The following is an 11,282-nucleotide window of genomic DNA, read 5'->3' on the forward strand; positions in this document are numbered from 1 at the left end:
GAAGCTTCTCAAAAAATAGAAACAGAAGGAAAACTTCCACACTCATTCTATGAGGCCAGCATTACCTTGATCCCAAAACCAGGCAAAGACCCCATCAAAAAGGAGAAGGACAGACCAATATTTCTGATGAATACGGATGCCAAAATTCTCAACAAGATCCTAGCCAATAGGTGCCAACAGTACATTAAAAGGATTACCCATCACCACCAGGTGTGATTTATTCTTGGCCTGAAATGGTGGTTCAACATTCGCAAATCAATCAATGTGATAGAACACATTAATAAAAGAAAAGGCAAGAACCATATGGTCTTCTCAATTGATGCAGAAAAAGCATTTGACAAAATACAGCATCCTTTCCTGAGTTAAAACTCTTCAGAGTCTGGGGATAGAGAGAACATTCCTCAATTTCATAAAAACCATCTATGAAAAGCCCACAGCAAATAACATTTTTGATGGGGAAATCTGAGAGCTTTTCCCTTAAGATCAGGAACACGACAAGGATGCCCACTCTCGTCACTATTGTTCAACATAGTACTAGAAGTCCTAACATCCACAATCAGACGACGAAAGAAATAAAATGTATTCAAATTGGCAAAGAAGAGGTCAAACTCTCTCCCTTCACAGATGACATTATACTTTATGTGGAAAACCCAAAAGACTCCACCCCCAAATTACTAGAACTCATACAGCAATTACCAATGTGGCAGGATAAAAAACCAACACACAGAAATCGGTTGATTTTCTGTACACTAACAATGTAACCATAAAAAGATAAATTAAGGAATTGATTACATTTACAATAGCACCAAAAAACCATAAGATACTTAGGAATAAACCTAATGAAAAATTTAAAGGATCTATACTCTGGAAGCTACAGAACACTTAAGAAAGAAATTGAGGAGGACACAAAAAGATGGAAAAAAAACCACAACATTTCATGCTCATGGATTGGAAGAATAAACATTGTGAAAATGTCTATGTTGCCCAGAGCAATGCATACTTTCAACGCCATCCTGATCAAAATACCAATGGCATTTTTCAAAGAGCTGGAACAAACAATCCTAACATATGTATAGAACCAGAAAACATCTCAAATAACCAAGGAAATGTTAAAAAAGAAAAACAAAGCTGGGGTCATCAAGTTGCCTGATTTCAAGCTCTTTTACAAAACTGTGATCACCAAGACAGCATGGTATTCGCACAAAAACAGACACATAGATCAATGGAATAGAATAGAGACCCCAGAAATGGACCCTCAACTCTATGGTCAACTAATCTTTGACAAATCAGGAAAACCATACAATGAAAAAAGACAGTCTCTTCAATAAATGGGGCTGGGAAAATGAAACAGCTAAATACAGAAGAATGAAAGTTGATCATTCTCTTACACCATACAAAAAGATAAACTCTAAATGGATGAAAGACCTCAGTGTGAGACAGGAATCCACCAAAATCATAGAGGACAACATTGGCTGTAACCTCTTCGACATCAGCCACAGCTACTTCTTTCAAGACAAGTCTCCAAAGGCAAGGGAAACAAAAGCAAAGATGAGCTTTTGGGATTTCATCAAGACAAAAAACTTCTTCACAACAAAGGAAAGAGTCAACAAAAATAAGTGGCAACCCATGGAATGGGAGAAGATATTTGCAAATGACATTAGAGATAAAGGGCTTGTATCCAAGATCTATAAAGAAATTCTTAAACTCAATACCCCAAAACAAATAATCAAGTCAAAAAATGGGCAGAAGACATGAACAGATACTTCTCCAAAGAAGACATACAAATGGCTAACAGACACATGAAAAAATGTTCAACATTATTGGCCATCAGGCATATTCATTAAAACCACAGTGAGATACCACCTTACACCCATTAGAATGACTGAAATTAACAAGGCAGGAAACATCAAATGTTGGAGATAATGTGGAGAAAGGGGAACCCTCTTACACTTTTGGTGTCAATGGAAGCTGTTACAGCCACTCTGGAAAACAGTATGGAGGTTCCTCGGAAAGTTAAAAATAGAGCTACCTTATGACCCAACAATTGCCCTAATGGGTATTTACCCCAACGATACAGCTGTAGTGAAAAGAAAGGGCACATGCACCACAATGTTCATAGCAGCCATGTCCACAGGAGACAAACTGTGGAAAGAGCCAAGATGCCCTTCAACAGATGAATGCATTAAGAAGATGTGGTTCCTGTATATAATGGGATATTACTCAGCCATCAGAAAGGATGAATACCCACCATTTGCCTTGACATGGATGGAAATGGACATATGACATTAAGTGAAATAAGCCAAGTGGAGAAAGACAATTATCATGCAGTTTCACTCATATGTGGAACATAAAGAATAGCATGGAGGACATTAGGAGAAGGAAGGGAAAACTGAAGGTGGGGGGGAAATCAGAGGGGGAGATAAACCATGAGAAACTATGGACTCCCGGAAACAAACTGAAGGTTTCAGAGGGGAAGGGGTGTGGGAATGGGTTAGCCCAGTGATGGGGATCAAGGAGGGCACATATTGCAAAAAACACTTGGTGTTATACACAAATAATTAATCATGGAACATTACATAAAATTCTAATGAAGTACTGTATGGTGAGTAACATAACATAATAAAACAACAACAACAACTGTGGTATGTATCTAGTGGGTAAATGTCAGGTGTGCTAGTAAATATTATACAATGCCCGGGGCATCCCTTCCCCACCTTGAACACAGAATTATTTGTCCAAGATGTCAGTAGTGCTGATGTTGATGTTGAAAATTCCTGTCCTGACCCTGTTTTTTGACCCTAACATTTCTTTGAATCATTCAAAATTATAATGAGGTATTTTCTTTATATACCCCTTCATTTACATGGATACTTTATCATGGCCTGAACCCTTATCTTCCTTCTCAACATTCTTCTTCTACTTCTCAGAACTTGAATAGTTCTCAAGCTCAAAATTAAGTTAACTCAGACCTTAAACTTGAAATTTTCTATGGTGATAATCAGAAGGAATGGAGATTGAGAGGGTTTTGCTCTGGTTAATGTCATTTACATGTCATAATTTATTTTTTTATAAAATTAAGTATAGCTGACACACAATGTTACATTATTTTAGGAGTATGGCATAGTGATTTGAAAAGTTTATATGTTATGCTATGCTCACCACAAGTGTAGTTACCATCTGTCACCATGCAATGCATTGACTGTATTTCTTATGCTATGCCATTTATTTCTGTGACTTATTCATTCCATAACTGGAAGCCTGTATCTCCCACTCCCCTTCACACATTTTGTCCATCTTCCCATCTTCCTTCCCCTCTGGCAACCATCAGTTTGTTTTTTGTATTTATAGGTCTGATTCTCCTTTTTTGCATATTTATTCTTTTTTTGATATCACAGAGTTGTTTTTTTTTTCCTGTTTGTCTTTAATTCTGGCAAGCTAGTGTGCATAAGACAAAGGGAGTTTTGTTAAGGATATATATCATATATCATCAGTCTGTTGCTGGAAAGAATATACTGGGACATAAAAGGCTAAAATTAGGCTCATTAATGCCATGTGCACCACAGCAGAGTTGATTCAACTCATCTCAATGGCTAATGTGGAGGGAATATAATGAGTTCAATTTTTAGTATGATAGTTTGAGATGTCTGTGGGTCATTCAAGCAGAGATGTCAAGTAGGTCATTAAATACATGGAATTGGAGGTAAAGATATGTGGACATTATTTTATAGATGGTAATCAAGGCCATAAGAGTGTGTGGTAACAGCTAAGGAAATAATATATAGAAGAGAAAGTTGTCCATAACTGAACTCTCAGCCAACTCCAAAATTTAATGCCAGATTAAGGATCAATTCTTTTTTTTAATAAAGATTTTATTTATTCATTCGACAGAGACAGCCAGCGAGAGAGGGAACACAAGCAGGGGGAGTAGGAGAGGAAGAAGCAGGCTCCCAGTGGAGGAGCCTGATGTGGGGCTCAATCCCAGAATGCCAGGATCATGCCCTGAGCTGAAGGCAGACAGATTAAGGATCAATTCAGAGCCAATGAGCTTTCTGCTATATCAAGCTCTCTCAGACAGAAGGGGAATTGTGTTTAATCATTTGATAAAATTTTATATCAAACACCCATTATGTGGAGGAACTATTATAGTCTCTTGAATTCATCAGTAAATTGAACTGACAGAAATCCCAGACCTTAGGGGAGCTTATTGTATAGTCAGTCTCTTTATAAAGAAACAGGGGTTCCAGAAGTCTTCTCTGTTATAAAGCCTCTGGCTCTCTGAAAATCTCAATCTCCCATCTTCAATACTAGAAAGAAATCCTAGATGCTACCCCATTCTCTCATTTTCCCTACTCCAGCATCTTGTTCAATGGTGCACATGACTTTAGCTTTTCTATGAAACCGCTGGTTGTTTTGAAGACGTGAAATAGATAATGCAACAATCCAGAAATTAAGTATTGACCTTGGGCAAAAGGAAGGAGAAAAAAATGTCACATAAATGAATGACAGGCATTCATAGTGAAATAAATAACATTATAGACCCAGGTTAAGATAAGTGAACAAAGAATTCTCAGTTCTTGGACTGAAAAAATATAACAAAGATAGGACAACATAGCTACACAGTTTTGGAGGAAGTAGGGTACAGAGATGGGCCTCGTTTGAAAATGTCAGTGTGCATTAGGAAAGGAAAAATTAGAGGGAAGAGAAGTAAACTCCAACAATCATCTTTTTTATTCTTTATCTTTGCTCTTATTATGTCGGCCTGAGTTTTACTCCAGACAGGCAAAAAAATTGATGTGAGTCAGACAACATAAAAAATGCATTGAACTAAAAATTGGTGACAAAATTTTAGGCTTTCTCAGTTATTTTATCATTATTATTATTGAAGTATAATTGATACACTACAGTCTATTAATTTCATGTATGCAACATAATGATTCACCATTTGTATACATTGTATACATTTCAAAAATGAATATTGTGTAGGATGTAATTTAAAAGTAAAGGAAAAGTGCCACTTTTTAATTCATATATTAAAAGTTTTGTGCTTTTAAATGTGATTTATCATAAACACATTTTTTAAACTCTTAAAAACTGACAGTATTTAAAAAGTGAGTTAGTAACCAAGAGAGCAAAATTATCCTAGAATCTTTGCTTACCATCTTGACCACTATTTGAATTCTCCTTCTACCTCAGATCACCCTTGGTTCATCCCATCACTCAAGACCCTCTGGTGAGCATTCTCACTGGACTCTCCATAGCCTAAAGTATTAAGACATGACCATAACATTATGAAACGCATAGCCCCAGAAGCACTACACATACAGACATAGATGAGCTAGCAATAATCCTGCAGTCCTTCCATTATTTTTTTAAAGAAAACAATTACAGAATTATTGGCTCTGTAATCTAAGGTCTTACTCTTACATATTAGGGCTCCACATCTGCATAATTGTTTGGGCATCAAGAACAGTTCCTTGATCTGGGTCAGTTGATGAGGTCCCCTCCATAATTCTGTGAATACTCAGGCCTCACCCTTCTGAGCAAGGCAGAACATTTGAGATACCTATAGATGGGAGGATATAGAAATAGATCATTCCGTACATTCAAAAAAGTCACTTCTTATGCCAAACCTACGTTGAATTAGTATTAACACCCTGGATGGTAGGTGATTTCTTGTTTATGAAGAGATGCTAATACTTCCAGAGAAGGAAGTAGACACTGTGGAAGAGTTCCAGTTGCTGGTAAGGATATCTTATGAAATGATGCTGCCCTGAACATAATATTTCAAAAAAGGCTTCCTACCCTTTTATGTGAGAAATGAATTTAGATAGCCAAGGCTGGTGGTTCAGACCTGTGTGTATACCTGAAAGGCTACCTGTACACTTAGACCTAACTCCTTGCCATCCTGATTCAATCTATCACCAGCCACAACTGAGTAAATGGATCTGCATGAAAAGTCAGCCACTTTATGTATGTGTGCCAGGCCCACCAGCAAGAAATGCTGCAGCTATCCAATAATGATAAAAATCATCCAGGTTCTCTTCCTCTAGCTTTCAGTCAGGGAAATCTTGGCTGCTTATATAACCTGCTATAGATCCATGTAATGACATTTCAGGGCAATGAGGACATCACTCATGGTCAGTAGGCCCAGACTTACTCCAAGCCTCAGCTAGATTTAGTGAGCACATGTAATGAGCATCTGCTAAGAAAGACCTATCATCCATTAGAACTTAGGGTAGAAAGTTATATAGGGCTACTAATACTGATGTGGACATTTAAGCTCACATGTTGTAGGCTTATAACTGAACTCTCATGTAGAGCATCATGAATTACTGCTGAACTACTATTAGCATATGTGCTTACTGACAATGTCAGTAATCATAAGCTTTCCGGGTGTGCCTGTTTTATTAGTCACATGGACAGCTAGAGTGCCCAAGAAAAAATCAATCTACTGAGAAGTCTTCTTGGAAGAAAGTGCAAGGAAGATACCTGTTTATCTGCTTATTGAATAAGTCATTATTGAGGATTTACTATGGCATAGGCACTTGGGATGTAGTGGTGATCAGGACAGACAAAAAGTATTTGCCCTACAGAGCCTACATAATAGAGTGGAAGACAAAATAAATAAAACAAATAAGTAAATTAAATAGTACATTAGAAAGTAATAAGTGCTATGGAGATAAATAAATGAAGGAAAGGGGATAAGGAGATTAGTTTTAAATGTGATCATCATATTTCTCCCTGAGAAAGTGATATTTAACTAAATACTGGAAGCCAAAGAAACAAACCTTGTACAGGCATACTCCAGACACATTATGGGTATGGTTCCAGATCACTGCAATAAAGTAAATACTGCAATAGAGTATGCCAAATTAACTTTTTGAATTCCAAGTGCATGTAAAAGTTCTATTTACACTTTTCTTCAGTCTATTAAGTGTGCAATAGCATTATGTCTAGTGTGTATGTGTGTCTTAATTTAAAAATACTTTACTGCAAAAATATGCTAACCATTATCTGAGCTTTCAGTCATAATCTTTTTGTTGTTGGATGGTCTTGCCTCAAAGTTGATGGTTGTTGACTAATCAGAGTGGTGGTTGCTGAAGGCTAAGGCAATGGCTGTGGCAATTTCTTAAAATAAGACAACAGTCGAGTTTGCCCCATTATTTGACTCTTTTTTTTCCTGAACTATTTCTCTATAGCCTATAATGTTGTTGATTGCATTTTACCCACTATAGAGCTTCTTTCAAAATTGGAGTCAAGCCTCTCAAACCCTGCCCCTGCTTTATCAATTAAGGTTAGATAATATGCTAAATTTTTTGTTGTCATTTAAACAGTCTTCACAGCATCTTCACCAGAAGTAAATTCTATCTCAAGAAAGTTTCTTTGCCCATTCCTTAAGAAGCCACTCCTCATCCATTGAAGTTTTATTATGAGATTGTAGCCATTCAGTCAAATACTCAGGCTTCATTTCTAATTTTAGTTCACTTGCTATTTCCACCACATCTTCAGTTACTTCCTCCACTGAAGTCTTGAACCCCTCAAAGTAATCCATAAGGGTTGGAATCAACTTCTTCCGAACTCCTGTTAATGTTGATATTTTGACCTCTTTCCATGAATCACAGTGTTTTTAATAATATCTAGTACAGTAAATCTTTTCCAGAAGGTTATCACTTTACTTTGCACAGAACTGTCAGAGAAATTGTGATCTGCAGAAGCTATAGCCTCACAAAATGTATATATTAATTAATAAGACTTGGAAGTTGAAATTACTCCTTGATCCATGAACTGCAGAATGGATGCTGTGATAGTAGACATGAAAACAATATTAATATCATTATACAATCCATCAGAGCTCTTGGATGACCAGATGCATTATCAATTTGATCAGTCATATTTGAAAGGAATTTTTTTTCCTTAGCAGTAGGTCTCAACAGGGGGCTTCAACATTCAGTAAGCCATGTTGTCAACAAATGTGCTGTCATCCAGGCTTTGTGGTCCCATTTACAGAGCACAGGCAGAGTAGTTTTAACATAATTCTTGAAGTCTTTAGGATTTGGGAGGTAAATACCTAGTAGTACAATTGCTGAATTATAAGGTAGTTCTATTTTTAACTTTTTCAGGAACCTCGATACTGTTATCCACAGTGGCTGCACCAGTTTGCATTTCCACCAACAGTGCAAGAGGGTTCCCCCTCCCGTACCCTGGCCAATGCTTGTTTCTTGTGTTGTTAATTTTACCCATTCCTATAGCTGTGAGTTGATATGTCATTGTATTTTGAATTTGCATTTCCCTGATGATCAATGATGTTGAGCATCTTTTCATGTTTCTGTTGGCCATCTGTATGTCTTTGGAAAAATGTTTATTCATGCCTTCTGCCTATTTTTAACTGGATCATTTGTTTGTTGGATGATGAGCTTTATATGTTCTTTATTTTGGGTACTAACTCATTATCAGATATGTCATTTGAAAATACCCTCTCCCATTCCTTAGGTTGGTTTTTACTTTTGTTGATTGTTTCCTTCACTGTGCAGAAGCTTCTTATTTTGATGAAGTCTCAATAGTTTCTTTTTGCTTTTGTTTCCCTCACCTCAGGAGACAAATCTAGGAAGAAGTTGCTACAGCCAAGGTCAAAGAAGTTACTGCCTGTGTTCTTTTCTAGGATTTTTATAGTTTCAGATCTCATGTATATGTTTTTCATCCATTTGGAATTAATTTTTGTGTGTGGTGTGAAAAAAAGGGGTCCAGTTTCATTCTTCTGCATGTTGCTCTCCAGTTTTCCCAACACCATTTGTTGAAGAGATTGTCTTTTTCCCATTGGATATTCTTTCCTGTTTTGTTGAGGATTAATTGACCATATAGTTGTGGGTTCATTTCTGGGTTTTCCATTTTGTTCTATTGATCAAGGTGTCTATTTTTGTGTTAGTACCTTACCGTTTAAATTATGACAGCTTTGTAATATAACTTGAAGTTCAGAATTGTAATACTTCCAGCTTTGCTTTTCTTTTTCAAGGTTGCTTTGGCTCTTTGGGGTCTTTAGTGGTTCCACACAAATGTTAGGATTGTTTGTCTACCTCTATGAAAAATGCTAGTGGTATTTCTAATTTTAAAAAAATTTTTATTATGTTCAATTAGCCAGTATATCATTAGTTTTTGATGTAGTGTTCAGCAATTCATTATTCTGATAGGGATTGCATTAAATGTGCTGCTTGCTTTGGGTAACATAGACATTTTAACAATATTTGTTCTTCTAATACATGAGCATGGAATATCTTTCTATTTCTTTGTGCCATCTTCAATTACTTTCATCAGTGTTTTATAGTTTTCACAGTACAGATCTTTCACCTTTTAGTTAGGTTTATTCCTAGGTATCTTATTGTTTTTGGTGCAATTGTATAAAGGCTTGATACTTTAATTTCTCTTTCTGCTGCATCATTATTGGTGTATAGAAATGCAACAGATTTCTGTACGTTGATTTTGTATTTTGTGGCTTTACTGAATTCCTTCATCAGTTCTAGAAGTTTTTTGGTAGAGTTTTTCAAGTTTTCTATATATGGTATCACGTCATTGCAGAAAGTGAAAGTTTTACTTCTTCTTTGCTGATTTAGATGCCTTTCATTTCTTTTTGTTGTCTGATTGTTATGGCTAGGACTTTCAGTACTATGTTGAATAAAAGTGAGGAGAGTGGACATCCCTGTCTTGTTCCTGACTGTAGAGGGAAAGCTCTGTTTTTCCCCATTGAGGATCATGTTAGCTGTGGGTTTTTCATGTATTACCTTTATGATGTTGAGGTTTGTTCCCTCTAAACCTACTTTGTTGAGGGTTTTTATCATGAGTGGAGGTTGTATGCTTACAAGTGCTTTTTCTGCATCTATTGAAATGATCATATGGTTCTTATCCATTCTTTTATCAATATGATGTGTCATGTGGATAAACTTGTAAATATTGGACCACCTTTGCCACACAGGAATAAATCCCACTTGATCGTGGTGAGTGAATTTTTAATGTATTGTTGGATTTGGTGTGGTAGTATTTTGTTGAGTATTTCTTCATCAATGTTCATCAGAGATATTGGCCTTCAGTCCTCTTTTTTTTTTTTCCTGGTGTTTTTCTCTGGTTTTGGTATCAGGATAATGTTGGATAGAATGAACTTGGAAGTTTTCATTCCATTTCTACTTTTTGGAATAGTTTCAGAAGAATAGATGTAAATTCTTCTTTAAATGTTTGTTAGAATTTGCCTATGAGGGGCACCTGGGTGGCTCAGGCGGCCTTTGGCTCAGGTCATGATCCCAGAGTCCTGGGATCCAGCCCCACATCAGGCTTTCTGCTCGGTGGAGAGCCTGTTTCTCCCTCTCCCTCTGCCTGCCTCTCTGCCTACTTGTGCTCTCTCTCTCTCTCTCTCAAAGAAATAAATAATATCTTAAAAAAATAAAGAATTTGCCTCTGAGCCTAAGTGGTCCTTGATTTTTGTTTGTTGGGAGATTTCTCATTACTGATTCAACTTCATTGCTGGTTACCTGTCTGTTCAAGTTTTCTATTTCTTTCTGTTTCAATTTTGGTAGTATACACATATAATTTATCCATTTCTTCCAAGTTGTCCAATTTGTTGGCACATAGTTTTCCATTATATTCTTTAATAATTATTTGTATTTCTGTGGTGTTGGCTGTTATCTTTCCTGTCTCTTTTTGTGCTTTTGTTTATTTGCACACATTCTCTTTTCTTTTTAATAAGTCTGGCTAAAGGTTTATCAATTTTATAAAGTTTTTTTTTCCTTTCAAAGAACCAGCTTCTGATTTCATTGATTTATTTTATTGCTTTTTTATTATTTATTTATTTATATATTTATTTACTTATTTTTAGTTTCTATATCATTTATTTCTTCTCTAATCTTTATTAATCCTTTCCTTTTGCTGGTTGTAGGCTTAATTTTTTGTCCTTTTTCTAGACTCTTTAGGTATAAGTTTCAGTTGTTTATTTGAGGTTTTTCTTGCTTTTTGAAGTAGGACTGTATTGCTATATACTCCCCTTTTATGACTGCCTTTGCTGTAACCCAAAGGATTTGTACCATTGTGTTTTCAAATTCGCTTGTTTCTATTTATCTTTTGTTTCTTCTTTGATTTCTTGGATGACCCACTCTTCGTTTGGTAACATTTTATTTGTGGTTTTTCCAGACTCTTTCCTTGAATTTGACTTCTAATTTCATAACATTGTGGTCAGAAAATATGTATGGTATGAGGCCTATTTTGTGGTCTAATATACGATCTATTTTGAAGAGTGTTCCATG

Source organism: Ursus americanus, chromosome X (assembly GCF_024610735.1).
Source record: "Ursus americanus isolate L20-20 chromosome X, mUrsAme1.1.p, whole genome shotgun sequence".
NCBI classification, from domain to species: domain Eukaryota; kingdom Metazoa; phylum Chordata; class Mammalia; order Carnivora; family Ursidae; genus Ursus; species Ursus americanus.